General features: G+C 35.8%; 1 long non-coding RNA gene across 1 annotated transcript in view; it reads right to left on the bottom strand.

The window, feature by feature from the left end:
- Nucleotides 1-3,092: 3,092 nt before the first annotated feature.
- Nucleotides 3,093-20,133, bottom strand: part of LOC144334859 (uncharacterized) — a 1,627,235-nt gene continuing 1,610,194 nt past the window's right edge. The window contains exon 10 of the long non-coding RNA XR_013405115.1: nucleotides 3,093-5,446. This is a non-coding gene — a long non-coding RNA (uncharacterized LOC144334859). The remainder of the gene's footprint in view (nucleotides 5,447-20,133) is intronic.

The following is a 20,133-nucleotide window of genomic DNA, read 5'->3' as shown; positions in this document are numbered from 1 at the left end:
CAAAAGAATGACTGAACTCCGATGAAGCCTTTCTGAAGCAATAATTAATATACGAGGCCACCGACACTAGAATTAATCTTGAAAACCACTCTCAAGGTGATGGGCAAAATAAATGTGCCATGGGAGTGCCCCAGAATGCTGCACTGACATTGTTGGGTCCTATCATTGATCATTGATGATAGCAAAGAAGCAATCACTCACAAAGCAGAACTAATAATAGACTTCAAATATGGAAGGAACCCTACTTCTATGTTTGGTAACAGTCCGTGTTTAACAAATAGTGTTTTTTTGTCTGTTTGTTCCTTTTGTTTTGCTTTACTTTTTCCTGCTCCAAAGAAAAAAGCAACAAGCCTCCTTCTCTCTCTTTCCCTGCTGCATTGCAGGCAGCATTGGAGGGCAGTTAATTAACTATAATGACCAAGTGTATGGGCATTGCATTGCAGACAGAAGCAGCACCTGGGCCCTGATCCAAGCAGCCAAGTCGACTCAAATCTCAGGGAATGCTTACGTATAACAGGTATGGGGACACATCCACTGTTTTTTCCAGTGGTGGTGAAGGTGCCATTGTCAACATTGGTTTAATCCTTGGGGTCCCATTAATTATACCATTTCTTTCCTTCACAAAAGGGCCTCTACTGGCCTGAAAGTATTCGTGTGCAAGCTGGTGTTCCCAGATAAAATGGATCTTTTGTTGGGTGCATCTTGCAGTTTAACCAATCTCAGTATGAGGCTGGATACTGAGGGCTCCCTCACTCTTGAACTTTTGGCTGCTGCATTTTTGTGTACTTGGTATCTTCTGATGTTCACAATCAGTACTTGTTGTAGATGACAAGCATTTTTCTATAATAAGTAAATCATAAGCTCTATGTGATACTCAGAGAGGAATAATACCTGTTTTTGGAATTAAAGAGTGAAATAACTGTTTGGTCCATGCTATTACCTCGTTGTTGTTGCTGTTGTTTTCCTGGAAGCATTTATCTGAGTTTCTTGAGCAAAGCTGATATCTTTGAATAAAACTCCTCCATGGTCCTTCATTCTCACAATCTGAACAAAAATGTGCTTATGTTGTGTAAATTAGATTCCATTTATTGTATAAGACTCCAAAGATTTGTCAATAATATTTTTGCTTTTAGCCATGCCCTTAAAAATGTCACCTAATCGTATACCCTTTTCCTCTGAACTTTTCTACATATTAAATTCAGTTTTATAAAACTATTAATATGAACGATACATATGTGATTACCTAGAGTGAGTAAGATCACAATCAATCCAGAAGAAAGCATTGTGTTTGTCTAGAGATTTCTTACCAGGAATAATCCAAAGAGGAAATATGTGTGTTTATTTACGGTAATAACAATACAGCTATCCAGCAATCAAGTTAACTTGACTGTCATCTTTATCAAGCAGTATGTTTACACAGGAGACAATCTGAGGAAGGAGAAATCTATATTGTGTATGAACATGATGAAAATGTATTTCTAAACACATTGAGCCTCTAATTTCTGAAATAAGATGACTACTTAAAACACGATGTTTAGAAAGGTGCAGATTATACATGACACACTTAAGACTTTTCCACCTTTCTCCAAAATCACTTTTTCAACATTATTTATTCTATAGAATACAATATTTCATTGAAAGGGGATAAAAGACCTTGCTATAGTCTGTGTATACATGTATACATGTATAAGTGTGTGTGTAGCTATGTCCGTGTACATGTGAGTGTATATGTGCATAAATGAGTAGAGTAAGAATTACTTACGGATTTTAAAAAATATTTTAACTATTTAAAATCAATTTGTGTAAAAAAAGACAGGTTTAACTAGATAGCTTTTTAAAAAATTAAACAATCAATCAATCAATCATGAACGTGTCAGAGGCATTTAAACCAGAGCAACTCCATCTTGAATGGGGGCTGCTAAAACAATGCTGAGATTTACTGGGCTGTATACTCAGAGGGTTAAGGCATTCTAAGTCACAGGATGAGACAGGAGGTTGGCACAAGATACAGATCATAAAGACGTTGCTGATGAAATAGGTTGCAGTAGAGAAGCCAGCCAAAACCCACCAAAACCAAGATGGCCACAAGAGTGACTTCTGGTCATCCTCACTGCTACACTCCCACCAGCGCCATGACAGTTTACAAATGCCATGGCAATGTCAGGAAGTTACACTACATGGTCTAAAAAGGGGAGGCATGAATAATCCACCCCTTGTTTAGCATATCATCAAGAAATAACCATAAAAATGGGCAACCAGCTGCCCTCGGGGCTGCTTTGTCTATGGAGTAGCCATTCTTTTATTTCTTCACTTTCCTAATAAACTTGTTTTCACTTTACTCTATGGACTTGCCCTGAATTCTTTCTTGCATGAGATGCAACAACCCTCTCTTGGATGGAGTCTGGATCGGGACCCCTTTGCTGTAACAAAATAATTTATTTTCATTACTTTCTAATAACTTACTTTTTCTTAAAGAAGAAGAAGAGAATGGAGCCTTAAAAGGACTGTTCAATGTACATTTGGATATAATAATTACCATCTTCCCTGACTTCAGCAAGCATACTTAGATCAATCACCAATGTCAGACCATAAGCAGAAAATCAGGGGCACAAACTTTGTTGTTGTTATGGAGGTGAGAAATGCCAATAATTAGAAAGAAAGTAGAGTTGGGTCTTCCCTCTGCTAAATGATCATAGGAATGCAGAAGAATTGGGCCTTAAAGCACAGGCAGTAGGACTTGAGGAATTTGCTGTTAACTGCCAAAGGAGGAAAGAGTTGTAGGATTAAAAAACATGCTCACTAATGCTTTCCCACAGGGCTTGTCCAAGGCACAACTCTGAGACTGCCTTACTGCATCCCCTTTCAGCAGGTGTCACCCTCCTTGGGAACCGAAATTGCTTTTCCTCTCCCTGAAACATTTGTCTTTTATATTAAATGTTTTCTCCACACCCGTGTGGATAAAATTACTGTGATAATTTTCCCCAAATAGTTGCATTAAAAATACTACATTTCACTGAGGAAGGCAGTAAAATACATCTGTAATATACATGGGCTGTGGAACAAGTTCTGGGTTCCAATTCCAGTTCTTTCTCTTTTCTCTTTGTGTTACCTCAGTCATGTTACTAAGCCTTTATGAAAATCATCTAAAAATGGAGACACACAGATATTCCTCACATGATTGATTTGAGATTTATATGAGAGAATATATGTAAAACCAAGCAGCCTAGTACCGGTTAAAATGGGGGAGATGGTCCTAGTTTTATTCCATTAGAGGAATGTAAGGTGCCCACAGCAGGATATTCTTATGAGGCTCCACTCCAGATCCGGAGCAATGAGGCTGATGACTAAAGCTTCTTAAATGGTTGTTTGACCTACCCCCTAAATGACTTAAAAAATGATAACATTGAATCACAAGTACAAACACCTGTAGCAATCTTTGCAAAGTCATTTGGGTGGCTTCACCTGCAGGTAGCTAGAACCCAAGACTCCCCAGTTATGTCATCCAGCAATGTTGACCAAGTTCAAAGTACTTTCAGATTGACAACTTGCTCAGATACCACAGCAATCCTGTCAGTGGGCAGTATTCTCATTTTAAACAGGAAAACACTGAAGAGTGGGAAGATAAAGTGGCTCTTAATGGTGGTGCTGGAATTTTACTCAGTATTTTGGATTTAGAGTCAATGGGTATTTTCGATTTTGCTCCCACGAAGCTCTACTCTATGGTTATAAAAAACAATGCGTGGTGGCCTAGTAGTGATATGTATTATACATAATGGATCGTAAATAACCAAGTAATTTTCTCCAACTCACTGCGACTATTAGTAATATTTATCATCACAACAAAATCTCTTTGTTGTGATAAATGATTAATACATAATAGCCACCCAAACCAATGAAAAACAGCAACAACCATAAATGAAGAACCATACTTTTCCAAGTGCTGCTAAAAAGGAATTTTTACTTATTTTATCTTTATGCCAATGAAAAGAAAGGTTATTTTGCTGGAGTTTTATTATTCATTCTTTGGACAGAAAAACTCAGTTCTACAGGTTCCTTGGTAAATCTGTGTATTACAGTTGAGATCAGCACTACTGTTAACCTTTCCTTTGCCAGCAAATAGCAATTACATGATAACTACAGGGTAATTCTAGGGCTTTGTGTCTTTGAATGCAGGAATAATTTGAACCATTCTAACTGTAAATTTGAATTGTTTAACATATGCTTTCCACAGAGTAGAAATACATTTTAATGATTTATTTCACCTCCTTAAATGTACAATTTTCCCTTTTTTAGAATCAAGTGATTTCATAAATATAGAAACTTTAGAACTCTAGTAAGGAAACTTGAAATAAATCAAGAAACATTTTCTTCATTTAAACATGGCTTAAATTGAGCATAAAACAAGATTCTCAGAAACATCGAATAATTGCATGATGACTAGAATTTTTTTTTCTTTTTCAATGAAATAGATAAAAATATTCAAGGCTTCTATTTGTAAACCATTCAAGTTGTAGTTTAAATTACGTAAATTGTCAAATAAGTGAAAAAGCAAAAATTTAAAATGGAACTTTCTTCTACTTTTACTACTCTTTTCTTTCCCTTTCTCTTAAGCACTATTTATTGAATATCCTGTCTCTATAGTTTCCAGTCTGTACTTACTACTTTTTATTTGTTCGACCTCTCTTTTCTTTCTTCCAAATATTTGCAATGAAGTGCAAGTATATGTAATCTATTTGTTTACTCTATTTGTTTATTCTTTGAAGATCTGTCTTCTCTTCTTTATTATTTTCAGTTCTTCTCTTACTTATTTGCTTTCCTTTCAACTGCACTTCACACTTTCTCCTTCCCACTCCATTAACTGAAGTTTCTCTCAAAACCATTCCAACACATCTCATTCCAATACTGGGTGGTCATTGTATTGTTCATACTCTGGTGTTAACAGAATCATGTTCCACACGAGGTGGAGTTTCGGGAAATGAATCAACTACTCACTGCTCACTGACCTACTCCATTGATAGGCTAGAGGTCACACTAAGACAATTGTTAAATAAAACAGTATATCTTATAAAAATCATCTTGTAAAAACTCAGTCTATAGATGTGTATTTCCTCTTCTGCATAAAAGCATACGCATTATTTAGGACTTGAAATTTCACTCTATCTATGTCCATAAAGACATAGTATTTTTGTGTCTGCCTACTGCATACAGAAAATTCATGTATATATTTTAAGACTCCAAATAATTTGAAAGTGTTGAAAGTTCACTTTTATTCCTTATACTCCATAATAAAACTTCTAACAATTTTGTTAAGAAGCTATAACCCACAGTAGTAAAGAAACACTATTAAGCAATAAAATAAATAAAATTTGAAAGTCAGGCACACAACCCAGCATGCTTTAAATCTTACTTGTTCTTTAGATCCCACGGGTGTTCACCAGACGTCTCCCTAAACAAAGAAGAAATGTGACAACAATTAAAATGTGAAAATGATGCTATTAAAATACTGCTCATTTAGGTGATGCATGTTTATATTACTTAGCTAGTAGAAATGTCAAATTCCAACAAGAAGTGAAATTGTTTGTATTTTGGCATTTCCTTTCACACTTATTGTTGTAAAAAAGCAATTTAAAATGTTCCTTTTAAAGCAACAAGAAGCAAAACATGTTATGATTATTCTGGAAAAAGAAATGATAGTTTTAAAATGTTAAATGTATTCCCTAATTAAAATTATATATAGTAGAAAAGAAATAACATATAGAACCATCAAGTATCATTCAATAAAAACAAACATGCTAGAAAAACCTATGAAGAATTCTTACAAAAGGGAGTATTTCTTGTACTGAAAACCTTTGTTAAGATTTTAATTCCTTGGTAAACATACAGAAAGCTCATTGAGTTTCTTTGAACAACATCACAGGATTTTTATTATAGAAAGACAGAATCTACCAGACTATGATAATAATGTCATCAAGCAAGAAAGAGAAAGAAAGAAAAGAAAAGAAAAGAAAAGGAAAAAGAAAAGAAAAGAAAAGAAATCTTAATTTTAAAATTAGGCTGAGGGAAAGGCTTGCTAAAATTTTAATTATATACCTGGAAGTTTGGCTCGGCACAGTGGCTCATGCCTGTGATCCCAGGACTTGGGGAGGCCAAGGCGGGCAGATCACTTAAGGTCAGGAATTCGACAGCAGCCTGGCCAACATGGTGAAACCCCACCTCTACTCAAAATACAAAAAAAAATTAGCCAGGTGTGGTGGCGTGCACCAGTAATCCCAGCTACTCAGGAGGCTGAGGCAGGAGAATCACTTGAATCAAGGAGGCGGAGGTTGCGGTGAGCCAAGGCTGCACCACTGCACTCCATCCTGGGTGACAAAGTGACATTCTGTTTCAAAACAACAACAATAACAATCTGGAAGTTTATTATTAATATAATTTGTTATCAAGGTTGAGAAAGATACAAGTCCATGAAAGTGTTGTAGTGTTTCAGGAGTTTTATAATTTGTAAGCAACTCTAAAAACTGGGCACATATGTTGGCACTTTCTCAATGATTTTCATTAAACTTGTTCACTTTTTTTTTCCTTTTTGGAAGAGTGGAAATGAAGAAATTAACCTGGACTCTATGTGAATAGCTGAGGCAAGTGGAGACGTTAATTCATTTCTGTAAATTCCTAGAAAATAACAACTGATCTTGAGTTACATAAAGCTAATCATTGGTGCTCTGCAGACATGGGAGGAGAAGAGAAGAGTAGAGGGAGGTATTAAAAGGGCAATAAATAAACTTTTGGAGCTGATGGATGTGATTGTTATCTTGATTGTGCTCAAGACTTTATAGGCATATACCTGTGTCTAAACTCATCAAATGGCATGCTTTAATGTGTGCAGTATATGATATGATAATTATACCTTAATAAAGCTCTGAAAAAGTGGAAGGATATGAAATATATATTTAATGTAGGCATGAAATGCATGGATAAACCATTCAATAAATTAATGGGAGTTGGTACTCTTGCGATTTTTATTTTAAAAGATTATCTGTTTGCTGTGTGATGACTAGGTTGAGGAGACAGTGACTGAAAGTGGAGGTGAAATTTTGTAAGAAGGCTTGGACCACCACATTGACAGTAGATGTAAAAGATGCTGGATTGATTCATGATATAGTTAGAAGGTACAAAGAAAAGGCTGGTTGAGGCACTGAATGTGAAGGTAAGACAAAATAAGGAACCAAGAATGATGGGCAGGTTTCTGGTTTGAGCAACTGGATGCATGTGCTGCCATTTTCTGAGATGGTAAAAACTCAGAATATTATAAAATTTAAGTGGAATACAATAATTCCATTTTGTACATATTATATTTGAAATGCTTGTGAGACAATCAAATGGAAATGTTTTTTTTTTTTTTTTTTTTTTTTTTTGAGACAGAGTCTTGCTCTGTCGCCCAGGCTGGAGCGCAGTGGCCGGATCTCGGCTCACTGCAAGCTCTGCCTCCCGGGTTTACGCCATTCTCCTGCCTCAGCCTCCCGAGTAGCTGGGACTACAGGCGCCCGCCACCTCGCCCGGCTAGTTTTTTTTTTTTTTGTTTGTTTTTTGTTTTGTTTTTTGTTTTTTGTTTTTTGTTTTAGTAGAGACGGGGTTTCACTGTGTTAGCCAGGATGGTCTCGATCTCCTGACCTCGTGATCCGCCCGTCTCGGCCTCCCAAAGTGCTGGGATTACAGGCTTGAGCCACCGCGCCCGGCCCCAAATGGAAATGTTAAGTTGGGTAAGGGTTTCTAGAAGCCAGAGGATAAGGCTGAGTTACACAACTAATTTTGAGAATTGCCAGCATATATCTAATAGAGTGAATGGCTGTCATTAAATGGAAGCAAAGGTCATTGAATGAGAATAGATAAAAGCACCCAGCGTCAGGATGCTAGATGACGTATCTACTTGGATGTGTATATTCTCTAAATAACTGGAATGAGAATGAAAAGCAGTTCTAGAGGCCAGAAGCTAATTTTAATTATTTCTTGTGTTTTTTAGAGATGACTTTCTAATGCTTATGTTTAAATGTTCACAATGTTGGCAGGACACAAAAATATAATATTTTAGCAATTAACCTAATGTGCTGCCAGTTTAACCTTTAAATTATCCTCAAAGGTCTCTGGATGTCTAGTTATTTAAGAGGTAAATCACTTCCCCTAAAGTACATCTCTTAAATAAACATATATTTTGTTACATAAACACCTTAAAAATCAAATTAGAAATGAAGTACAGTCGCGTGCTGCATAACATATCAGTCAACAACGGACTGCATGTATGGCAGTGGTCTCATAAGGTGATAATGGAGCTGAAAAATTCTTAGCGCCTAGTGATGTGGGAGCTGTTTAATGGCAAAAACTGCAATTACTGTTGCACCAACAAAATAGTTTTTGCCATTAAAAGTAATGGCATTCGGCCGGGCGCGGTGGCTCACGCCTGTAATCCCAGCACTTTGGGAGGCTGAGGCAGGTGGATCACGAGGTCAGGAGATCGAGACCATCCCGGCTAACACGGTGAAACCCCGTCTCTACTAAAAAATACAAAAAAACTAGCCGGGCGAGGTGGCGGGCGCCTGTAGTCCCAGCTCCTCGGGAGGCTGAGGCGGGAGAATGGCGTAAACCCGGGAGGCGGAGCTTGCAGTGAGCTGAGAACCGGCCACTGCACTCCAGCCTGGGAGACAGAGCGAGACTCCGCCTCAAAAAAAAAAAAAAAAAAAAAAAAAAGTAATGGCATTCATGCTTGATAATAAATGATCAATGGTATTAATACTTGATAATCAGTGACTATGTTACTGGTTTATGTATGTACCATACTATGCTATACTTCATATTGTTATTTTAGAGTGTACTCTTTCTACTTAAAAAAAAATGTTAACTACAGAATGGTCTCAGGTGGTATTCCAAAATAAGGCAGTGTTATCATAGGAGATGACAGCTTCATGTGTGTTATTGCCCCTGAAGATCTTCTAATGGGACAAGATGTAGATGTGGAAGAGAGTGTTACTGATGATTCTTACCCTGTGTAGGCCTAATGTGTGTGTTTGTGTCTCAATTTCTAATAAAAAAAAAAAAAAGTAGGTCAGGAGATTGAGACCATCCTGGCTAACACGGTGAAACCCTGTCTCTGCTAAAAATACAAAAAATTAGCGGGCATAGTGGTGGACGCCTGTAGTCCCAGCTACTCGGGAGGCTGAGACAGGAGAATGGCATGAACCCGGGAGTCGGAGCTTGTAGTGAGCCGAGATCACGCCACTGCACTCCAGCCTGGGCGATGAGCAAGACTTCCTCTCAAAAAAAAAAAAAAAAAAAAAAAAAAGTTTTAGGTACACAAAAAATGTAGAAAGAAAAAAATATGTAGAATGAGCATATACAGAAATATTTTTGTACAGCTGTACAATGTGTGCTTTAAGCTAAGTGTTATTACAAAAGAGTCAAAAAGTTTTTAAAAGTTTATAAAGTAAAAAATCTTAGCTTACAATGAGAACACATGGGCACCTGGAGGGGAACATCAAACACTGGAACCTGTAGTGGGGTGGGGGCAGGGGGAGGGAGAACATTAGGACAAACAGCTAACACATGCGGGGCTTAAAATCTGGATGACTGGTTCATAGGTGCAGCAAACCATCGTGGCACATGTATACCTGTGTAACAAACTTGCATATTCTGGATACACATGTATCCCAGGACTTAAAGTAAAATAAAAATAAAAATAAAAAATGTAAAAAAAAGTTAGCTTACAGTAAGGTAAGGTTAATTGATTATTGAAGCAAGAAAATATTTTAAAATGCATTTACCGTAGTCTGTGTGTGCAGTGTTTATAAAGTCTATAGTAGTGTGCAGTCTTGTCCTAGTCCTTCACATTACTCACTGCTCACTCGTTGATTCACCTAGAGCAACTTCCAGTCCTGAAAGCTCCATTCATTGTAAGTGTCCCATGCAGGTGTACTATTTTTAATCTTTTGTACTGTATTTTTATTGTACCTTTTCCTTGTTTAGTTATATTTAGATACACATACACTGGCCATTGTGTTAGAGTTGCTTACAATATTCAGTACAGTAACATTCTGTACAGGTTTGTATCCTAAGAACAATAGGCTATACCACATAACCTAAGTGTGTGGTAGGCTGAGCCATCTAGGTTTCTGTAAGTACGTTCTATGATCTTGGCACAATGACGAAATCGCCTAAGGATGCATTTCTCAGAACGTATTCTTGTTGTTAAGTGATGCATGACTGTACAGAGCTTTGCTAAGATTTTCAAAGAAGTCAACATAATTTGCAGAACTTGAACACTCTTTCTTTGCAACATGTGCATAGAATATGGAGAAACTGTAATATGATTCGCTGAAAGTAGCTGGAAAATCTGTATTGGAATACTGAAAAACAGTTGCTTTTACATGTTCGTAGAGATCAACCGCAGAAACAGAGCAAACAATATTGGAATTATAGTGTATTATTATAGAAGGAAAATGAAATGTAGACATTTCATGGCTGGCATGACTGGCATTTTTCAAGGTAATGCTCAGCCTGAGAATAATCCATGGTAGATTTGGTTTTGTTGGTTTCCCTTGGCTTTGAACATTAGGGGATGTTTGGAAGTCAACATCCCAGATTTTTGTTTCTTCATTTGTAAAATGGAACTTATACAAATAACTTCACAGGGTTTTGGTAGGAATAAGTGGGATAAAGTGCATGCAAATGCTTTGTACAGTGTAAAGTACCACAGACTGCGCAAATAACACCATCACAACAGTAAGTGAGACATCCTAGCAAAATGTGGCACTTGATATTACTCAAAAGAAACGTTCAGTGAACTGAGTTTGTGTACTGCATTTAATTTCATTTAGAATTTTCCAAGTTGTTACTAAGGCCCAGAAATAAATATCAACTCTTCATATATCGATTAAAGAAATGTGCATTTTGTTTTTCTTTCTTTTTACTTTGCACACTTTCCTGAATAAGAATTTTTGGCACACATGATAAACACAAAAGGTCTCTTGGTGGATTACTTGGACTGAAACACAATTCTGAAATATGATTTTTCCATCATTTCCATTCTTCTATTTACACTTAGTTGCTTTTATTTAATCTTAAATTTCAACTTTATTTTAGATACAAGGGGTCCATGTGCAGGTGTGTTACATGGGTATATTGCATCCAACTAGTGAGTATAGTATCCACTAGACAGCTTTTCAGCTCACACCCCCCGCTCTCCCCGCCAGGTCTAATAATCCACAGTGTCTGTTACTCCAATGTTTATCTCCATGTGTGCTCAATATTTAGCTCCACTTGTAAGTGAGAAAACGAGGTATTTGGTTTCCTGTTCATGAGTTAGTTTGCTTAGGATTATGACCTCCATCTCCATCCATGTTGCTGCAAAGGAAGTGACTATTTTGTTGTTTTCTTAATCTTATAATTTACTTTCTTTTCTTCTTTTCTCTATAACCTGTGATATTGCCCAGCTTTCTCATTATGTCACTTCAGTTAAGATTAAATCATTGATAATCATTTTATACCTTATAAAAATAATACAAATTTTTATTTTTGTAAAAATAATTTAATATAATCACCATTGAAATTTACAAAATACATTGAAGAAAAAATAAGAAAATGAAAGTCATTCATAATCCTATCACTGAGAGGCAACTGCTCTTAACTTTCGGGTATACAGCTACCCAGTCTCTTTTCTATGCATTAATATATATTTTATAAGTTCATTAATAGTGTCATGTTCTCTTTTTTTACTTACTTTTCCATGAGTATTTTTAAATGATGAGAATGTTTTTTCTACAGCATATTTAGGTAGTGCATAGTTATTTTAAATTTTAATTTTATGGATGAAACATAATTTGTTAGACCTGTCAAAAAGGCTATTGTTGGTTCTTTGTTTTTTGGGTTTTTTTTGTATAAACAGCCTCATGATAAACATCCTTCAGGCTATATCTTTGCATGAATCATGATTAATTCCTTAGGATGAATTGCTGGATGCAGTCAAGCCTGCATATTAAATTACAAAAATTGTAATATCTATTGCCAAATTACACTTCAAAAATGTAATAACATTTATCACTCCTACAAGCAAGACAGGAGAGTTCCAAGTTCTCCACACCGAAGCTAATAGTAGCTATTATCATTTTAAAATCTGTGCCAATTTGATAAATAAAATTATTTATTTTATGGTTTTAATAGTGTTTCTTTGGTTACCAGTTCTGTTGAAAAGTTTATTTTTTTATTTGTATTTGTTAGTTTATGAAATGCTCCTTCATGTATTTTTTGCCTATTTATCTATTAGCACACATGTCTTCTATAATTACTTGTAATAACTTTTAATATATTAAGAGTATTGATTATAAACATAAAGATTTGATTAAAAAGACCAATGATGACTTTAACATTTTCAGAATTAACATATGCCGAGATTCATCCTAAAACCCAAGAGAAAGTTTAACAGCTTTTTCACTTCAAGTAGATGCAAAAGTGATTATAAATAGATGAACAAATTAAGAAAAGTTTTATGCCTCATTTTTATTACCCCATTTTCATTCAAATTTGAATCAATGTTGCATTTAGTTTATTGTTGTTTAGTCCCTTGTAAATTTTTTGGATTGTTTACACAGATATATTTTTATTCACTATTCTATCAGTTATATTTTACTTTTTCTTTCCCTTGAAAGTGTGCAAACATTTTTCATTGCTTTATTATTTTATGACTTACTTTTTCCTTTATTATCCTGGAAGAGCAAGATGGTGTAACTAGCTTTTTTTTTGACATTTTTTCCAAAGAGGGAGGCTTTACTGGTATGGCTAAGATTCAGACAAGAACCACCCTGCAGTACCATCTTTGTGAAAAGTTTTCCTATGTTCTGATAAGCTGCCCAATGCTTTGTCTTAATGTTGATGTCACTGTACAGAATGTGGCTTCTTTGAGCACAGCAGCAAAATTGTGAATGTAATCTTAAGGGAATTCATGAGCAGATGTGTATTCCTGTGTATACTCCTCTAGACTTTGACTTAGACATTCTTATTCCCTGATAAAAGACTAGAAAACCCATGGAGCTTCAAAGATTGTAAACTAGCTAATATTCACTAGTGGTTAGCAAAGAAGCATGCCACACCAACAATGAGGAGAACTGAAAGAAAATCTCTCAAATTATTATAATGCTTTTTAGTCTGTTCACTATCTCATGTAATACTCACAATAATTTGGGAGTGGGTAAGGAAGATATTGTAATGGAAAAAGCATGAGTTTTCAGGACATATTTAGTAGTCACATGATCTTGGGCAAGTAAATCTCTCAAAAAAGTCAGTCTCCTTTTCAGTAAAATAGATATAAAAAAGAAAATAATACTTATCTTTCATAACTGCTGTGATTAGAAAAAAATGTAATGGATATTTAGCACTTAATATTTACTTCATCATTTATTGATTCAACACATATATTTGAGCATCTACCATGAGTTGTTTTCTAGACACTAGGAATTATAGTCTGCTCAGATAAACATTTTATGCTAATGGGTAACAGGTACTAAATGAGAAAGAGAGAAAGAAAGAAAGAAAAGAAAAGAAAGTAAGACAAGTGTATGGATGTATAATTTCAATGAGAACTAAGTGCCATGAAAAAATAAAACAGTGTATTGTGGTAGTGAATGGGCAGTGTTGGGTAATACTATAGAGGATAGTCAGGAAGGCCTTATAGATAGCTGATAATTTGAGCTGAGATCTTAGCAAAAGAAAGAACAGCCCTGCCAAGAGGAAGGGGTAAAGACCTCTAGAAAAAGAAATACATGTAAAGGCTCTGGCACAGGGACCAGCTTTAGTGCTTGAAGAACACAAATGGGTCCAGTGTGGCTGGAGCATGATGAGCCATGAAAAGCCTGGTTTAAGACAGGTAAGAGAAGAGGTGTAGGCCAGATGTTAGATTATGTAAGGCTTTGTAAGTCATGGTAAGTTGACCATAGTAAGGTAACAGAGAGCTACCATGACAATAATGAGGAATACAATAAAGATCAAGCTTATTATCCATTAGATAGTTTAAGAAACTGTCTTTCTTTGTCTAAATGTGACACAGCAAGGTAGTCATGGAGTCTGGTTTCCTGTCCAGGGTTTGTTCAGTTTTATTTTCTGTATGTTTTGTTGCTGCCCATAATGGTAATGGTTTTTCATCTTTTAAGCCCAAAGTTGATTCCTGCTCTTGATTTTTTGGTTTCTATTTCTTCTTAAAGGCATTTGCCAGTGTTCTGCATCAACATGAATGCTGAAGAAGCATTTACAAGATTTAATAGCTTCATGTAGGAATTAGATCTCTGAAATTCAAACTGCTTTATTTTCATAAGAACTATGATTAACAGACACCTTTATAGCTTTCTCTTTCTCTACCTACCCATGCTCCAAACCTCTCTTCTCTAAGCTGGACTCTCCTACTCGGACATTTTAGCCTTATAAGCCAAAGAAAGCAAGTTTCAATTCACATTCCAGGAAGGAATCTCCCCAGCCAGAGCTTCATCTCTTAAACCTACTTTTGTCTGTTTGAGCCTTCTGCTGGAGTGCTGATTTCTTTCTCCCAGTTACGGCTTTTCTCCTTCACTGGATACTCCCCTCTCTATCCTTGGCTCTGGCACCTGCTATGTCTGGTGTTCCACCCATTACTATTTCAGATTGTACTTCAGCTTTCTTGCGTGACATCTGGCATACATTCTGAATTTTGTCCAGCTCATTTACTACCTTCCCTCTCTGCTTTTCCAGGTGGATTTGCCAAATGTAACGATCAACCAAGAAAGAATTTGTTCCCCCACAAGGCTCTCTGCCTGCATTTAAATTAGCAATAACCTTAATTTTAAGAAGAATAGATAGATACACAATGTATATATCTGCATGTCAGGGTTTTATCCATTTGACAAAAGCTGTTACATGGAAAATGCACAGGTACACTATACAAACACTGTGATTTTGTTTGTAGTGATATGGAAGTTTTTAAAAATACTGATCGAGTTTAAAAATCATTTTTTTTCTAAATTACTCTCGTAAATATAAATTTTGGATTTCAGCATCAATATTATTAACAGGAAGAGTATAGTATAATATTAAGTGTTGATGTGGGGCTTTCAACCCAGTTAATTACCCTAATTCCAGTTATTATACTGCATATTTGTATCATAAAATCTTCAAGAGCTATCTATCAAGAGGTCTCAATAAAATCAGAGTACATTTGAAAAATCCTATCACATATCATGGAGAGGATATGGGTTGTAACCGGGAATACTTAGGCTTAAAGGGAGAACAGGGTGTTTAGTGATGGTGAAGTTTGTTATCTCTAAGTACAGATTTCATTTATTTTACATTTTACATAAGATCTGCTTTGTCAAACTTATCCTAAATTTTTATGTTATTGAATCATGCCCTTCAAACTAACTGCCATTTGGTGTACTAACAGTTCTTGTTATATAAAATGGTGATAACATAAAAAAATCCCCTGTGATGAAAAAATATTAGCCACATTTAGTTTCTTTATCCTCTACACCAGGACTCATTTCTTTAATCTGTAATTCTTTGTGTGAAATCTCATCAAGGGCTCCTTGTGTAAGTAAACGTATACCCCACCATTGCATTTACCATTCCCTGACAAAGCATTTGCCACTGCCTTTCAACACATCGACAGAGTAATTGCACAAAACCTCCCTATCACAAATTGATGTTGGATATCCCTTATCAAATCACTTTCTTCCAACACATTCTTTTATTAAATCTTCTAAATATGTTTCTGAGAATTCTTCCATACTGATAAGATAATCAGACAATATTTTTTGAAGCTCACTAAATTATGTCTTTCATAATACTATTATGCTCACTATACTTCAGCTATCAATATTCTCACCATTCCATATACAAATAAATTGCAGAGCTAAAATTATAGCAGGTCACTTGACTTTCTATTTAGTTTGTGTTACTTTTAAATTTCTGATATTTCATTTGTCCTTCTAAAACAGGAATGTATTACATTTCAGAAAATAAATATTTACTAAAACCCAGAAACCTAAACTAACAATTATATTCGTGACAGTATAGTGCGGTATCACAGTCAGTTGATAAATTATATAAGACTTGATTAATAAAGTCTATTTATTTATTTATGCTATAGTAACTCCATTTTATCATCTCTCCATCAACAAATATTTACTGTGTCTTCTCTATGAAAGACATTATACTAAGTGATATGAGGTACAGAGAGAAGAATTAGTCTTCAAGATATTGGCAATCTGGCTAGGGTGCAGTTCTCATGCATTAATTACAGAAAGTAGCACATGGGAAATGCCAGCTGAGTGGTACAGCTAATGCATCTCATGAGATGAAATCACAGTCTTGTGATGGTTGGGGAAGTTTGCCCAGGCAAGTTAGAATTTAAGTGAGAGAGCCATATATATTATTAGTATTTAATTATGTTGGAAGGAGGACAGATATAAAAGTAGAAGCATAAGCAAGGAATGAAAATGTGGGGCACAGAGTATTTTGTAGAGCTGCATTGTCCAATATGGTAGCCACTAGTCACATATGGCTATAGGGCACTTCAACTGTGGCTAGTAAGAATTGAGATGTATGACTGTGAAGATTCAGTATGAAAAATAATGTGAAATATCTCATTAATGTTAGTCATTATTATCTATTAAAATGAGAATATTTTGGCTATATTGGGTAAATATAATATAACACTAATTTCACATATTTATAGTTACGTTTTCTAGTATGGCTACTAGAAAATTTAAATTACATACATGGTTCACATTTGTGACTTGCATTATATTTCTGTTGGACAGTGTCAAGCTATTGAGTAACTGTTGGAAGGTTGAGGTTATTAAATATGTATTTTTAAGAAAAGGAATCAGACTAAAAAGTGCTGACTGGTTAGGAGAGGCTAGAGATTAGAAATTTAAAAAATGATAACCTACTCAAGGCACCACACATGAGATAACAAGGGCTGGATAAAGCAGGTGGCAATGGGAAAAATTGGGTAGCAACGTACACTTTCTTGTGTGCCTGGCTACTTGCACTCAACAAAATGTTATTTTAAATTGTTCCTAGTGCCAGAGACATTATAAAAGAAGACTTTCAGAATAATTAACTCCAGTGACTAGGCATGGAGACAGGAAAAGGGAGGGATCAAATATGCCTGAGACTGTAAACTGAGGAGGCAAGCAGAATGGTGATGGAATTTGATGGGAAAACCTCTTTGGTGAGGAGAGTTGTAAGTCCTAGAATGTACGGTAGTGGTGGAGTTGTGAGGATCATTAATATCTCAGTGGAATTAAGAATGTAAGGAACAGGTAGATGGCCGAGTCTGATTTAATGGTGGTACATCCGGGAGAAAACGTACTTAAGACTTTGGTAAAATGGATGTGGAAATAAGGGGAATGGTTAAATTGATGAAAGACATTTGATGATCATCTTGGTAGAATTGAATGTGGAATTCAACGGTGACAGTACGATTTCAGGTGGTGACTCATTTACAGTTCTTTGATGCAGAGCCAGGAACTGAACCATGGGAAATACTGATATTTGATGGTTGAAAATGGATGATCAAAGATAGATGGATCAATCAAGAAAATGGGAAGAGAACCGTGTAGGATCATGGAGCCTAAGGAAGAAAAAAAAGCCAATGAGAAAGAACTAGCTAACAGGAAATGTATGAAAGGATGTAGAAAATGGATGATCTACAAAGATAAATGGATCAATCAAGAAAATGGGAAGAGAATAGTGTAGGATCATGGAGCCTAAGGAAGAAAAAAATGACAATGAGAAAGAACTAGCTAATAGGAAATGTATGAAAGGATGTAGATGGCATTTTATTATTTAGCATCAATATACTATCTGGCAGGAATGCAACCCTCAACCATGAAATCTCAGAAACAGCAGATGTTCCATGATTTATCTTACTGCCTTTGGATCACATGGGCCACACTTGGGCCCTTTTTTTTTTTTTTTTTTAAACGGGTATCTTTGTTCTTTTCTCATTCACTGGTAAGTATACCTATCAAATAAACTTTCTTCTGAAGAAGGTCAGACTTATTGTTTACTGTAGCATTTAATATCTGCATCCTCAATCAACACTTACCACAGACAGACTGATATTATCTTTTTTTTGTACATACCAAGTCTCCTAACTTGAAAGCTATGTTTTTGTACTCCATCTGGCTGCCTCTCTAGGACTGCCCTTACTGCTTAAAATATACCATGCATAAAGGAAACAGAGCCAATAAAGAAAGATTTAGGGCTAAGGTTAGCAGGAATAATTGATCTGGACTGTCAAAAGTCACGTTTCTCCCAAGAATCCATATGTCATCATTGGTTTTTTATTTCTCCACCAGTTTTTATCCATTATTTTTCTGTAGAACCTTTACTGTTGTTTAAGAGTGGAATCCACCTTTATTAATTCAACAAGGTGCTAAGATACTTAAAAGGTTATATAAATGAATCCAATATGTATCCTGCATACTCTAGATTGCAATTTATACACATGTTTACATGTCTATTTTCCATACTTAAATCTAAGATCCTTGAGGAAGGAACTGGTTCTTATTCATATGTAGTGGTGGAGTTCTGAGGATGATTAATCTCTCAGTGGAATGAAGAACATAAGGAACAGGTAGATGGCTGAATCTGATATAATGGTGGGACATCCAGGAGTGAACGTACTTAAGACTTTGGCAAAATGGACGTGGAAATAGGGGGAATGGTTAAATTGATGAAAGACATTTGATGATCATCTTGGTAGAATTGAATGTGGAATTCAAGGGTGACAGTAAGATTTCATGTGGTGACTTGTTGACAGTTCTTTGATGCAGAGCCAGGAACAGAACCACGAGCAATACTTACTAGTATTTATATTATGAACACCTGAAAGGCCATTGGCACCTAGTAGACTGTCAAATCACATTTGTTTAATGAATATAGTCATGTGTCACTTAATGACAGTGACTGATTCTGAGAAATGCATTGTTAGGCAATTCTGTTGTTGTGTGAACATCATAGAGTGTGCTTACACAAATCTAGATAGTATAGCCTACTACACAACTTGGCTATGCAGTAGAGCCTATAGCTCCTAGGCCACAACTTGTATAGCATGTTACTGTATTGAATACTGTAGTCAATTGTAACAGAATGATATTTGTGGATCTAAACATATACAACCATGCAGAAGGAAATATGTTGCACTATGACATTACGATGACTATGACACCATTAGGAGACAGAAAATTTTCAGCTCCATTATAATGTTATGGGACTACCATTATATACATAGTCCATCAGTGACTGGAATGTTGTATATATAAATTATGAAAGTGTGAATTTCTTCTTGAAGGAGCCTGTAGTGAAGACAAAATTCATGCACAAATAATCAGAGTACAAATAGGAAAGAGACACCTGACAAAAGTGCTCAGATAAAAACATATTAGGAGTTAGGTGAAAGAACAAAAAATGCCTCATAGAATAAATGGGACGAGGCTTCCTGGAGGTGCTGGTATTTGAGCAAGGGCAGAAGGATGGTAGAATTGGAAAGTCAAAAAATGGGCCATTTTACTAAATGGAAGACTACCTATTGGTCTTATCTACAGATTTTGATTCTTTTATATTTATTAAGGATAAACACATATTTTTCATGTCTGCTTAGGTTTTATTTGAACTCCTGTAATCTTTTTTTTTTTCCATAAAAATTTTCTTAAAATATGTAGCCACACAGCCAAGTTTTATTTTAAGGACAACGGCATTTTTACCTCCTGTTTCGCGTGAGGGTCTGTGGGTTGTAGGAGATGAGAAAAGAGAGTTCCCAGCTGCTACAGCTCAACAAAGCCCCTAAAAATGATGACTGCATCCATTTCCACCCAACGCCACATTCTGAAAGTGATCTTTTTGAAACGAGGATTGCAAATAGCTGCAGCTTCTCAAAACTGCAATTGCTTTTCATGGTGTGGCGTTGCTGTCTTCATGCTGACACAGCTCTCAGCACCGACACCCGCCTGCCTGTGAACCGTTAAAGATATTTAACTTCCAACAATATAAACAGCATTATACAAAAACAGAGAGGCCTTGTTTTTAATAAGCTGAAATGGATGAAATGGGCAGTCATGAAGC

This window comes from Macaca mulatta, chromosome 15 (genome assembly GCF_049350105.2).
Source record: "Macaca mulatta isolate MMU2019108-1 chromosome 15, T2T-MMU8v2.0, whole genome shotgun sequence".
In the NCBI taxonomy this organism is placed as follows: domain Eukaryota; kingdom Metazoa; phylum Chordata; class Mammalia; order Primates; family Cercopithecidae; genus Macaca; species Macaca mulatta.
The sequence above is the reverse complement of the archived record's forward strand: the minus strand, read 5'-3'. Positions and strand labels throughout refer to the sequence as shown.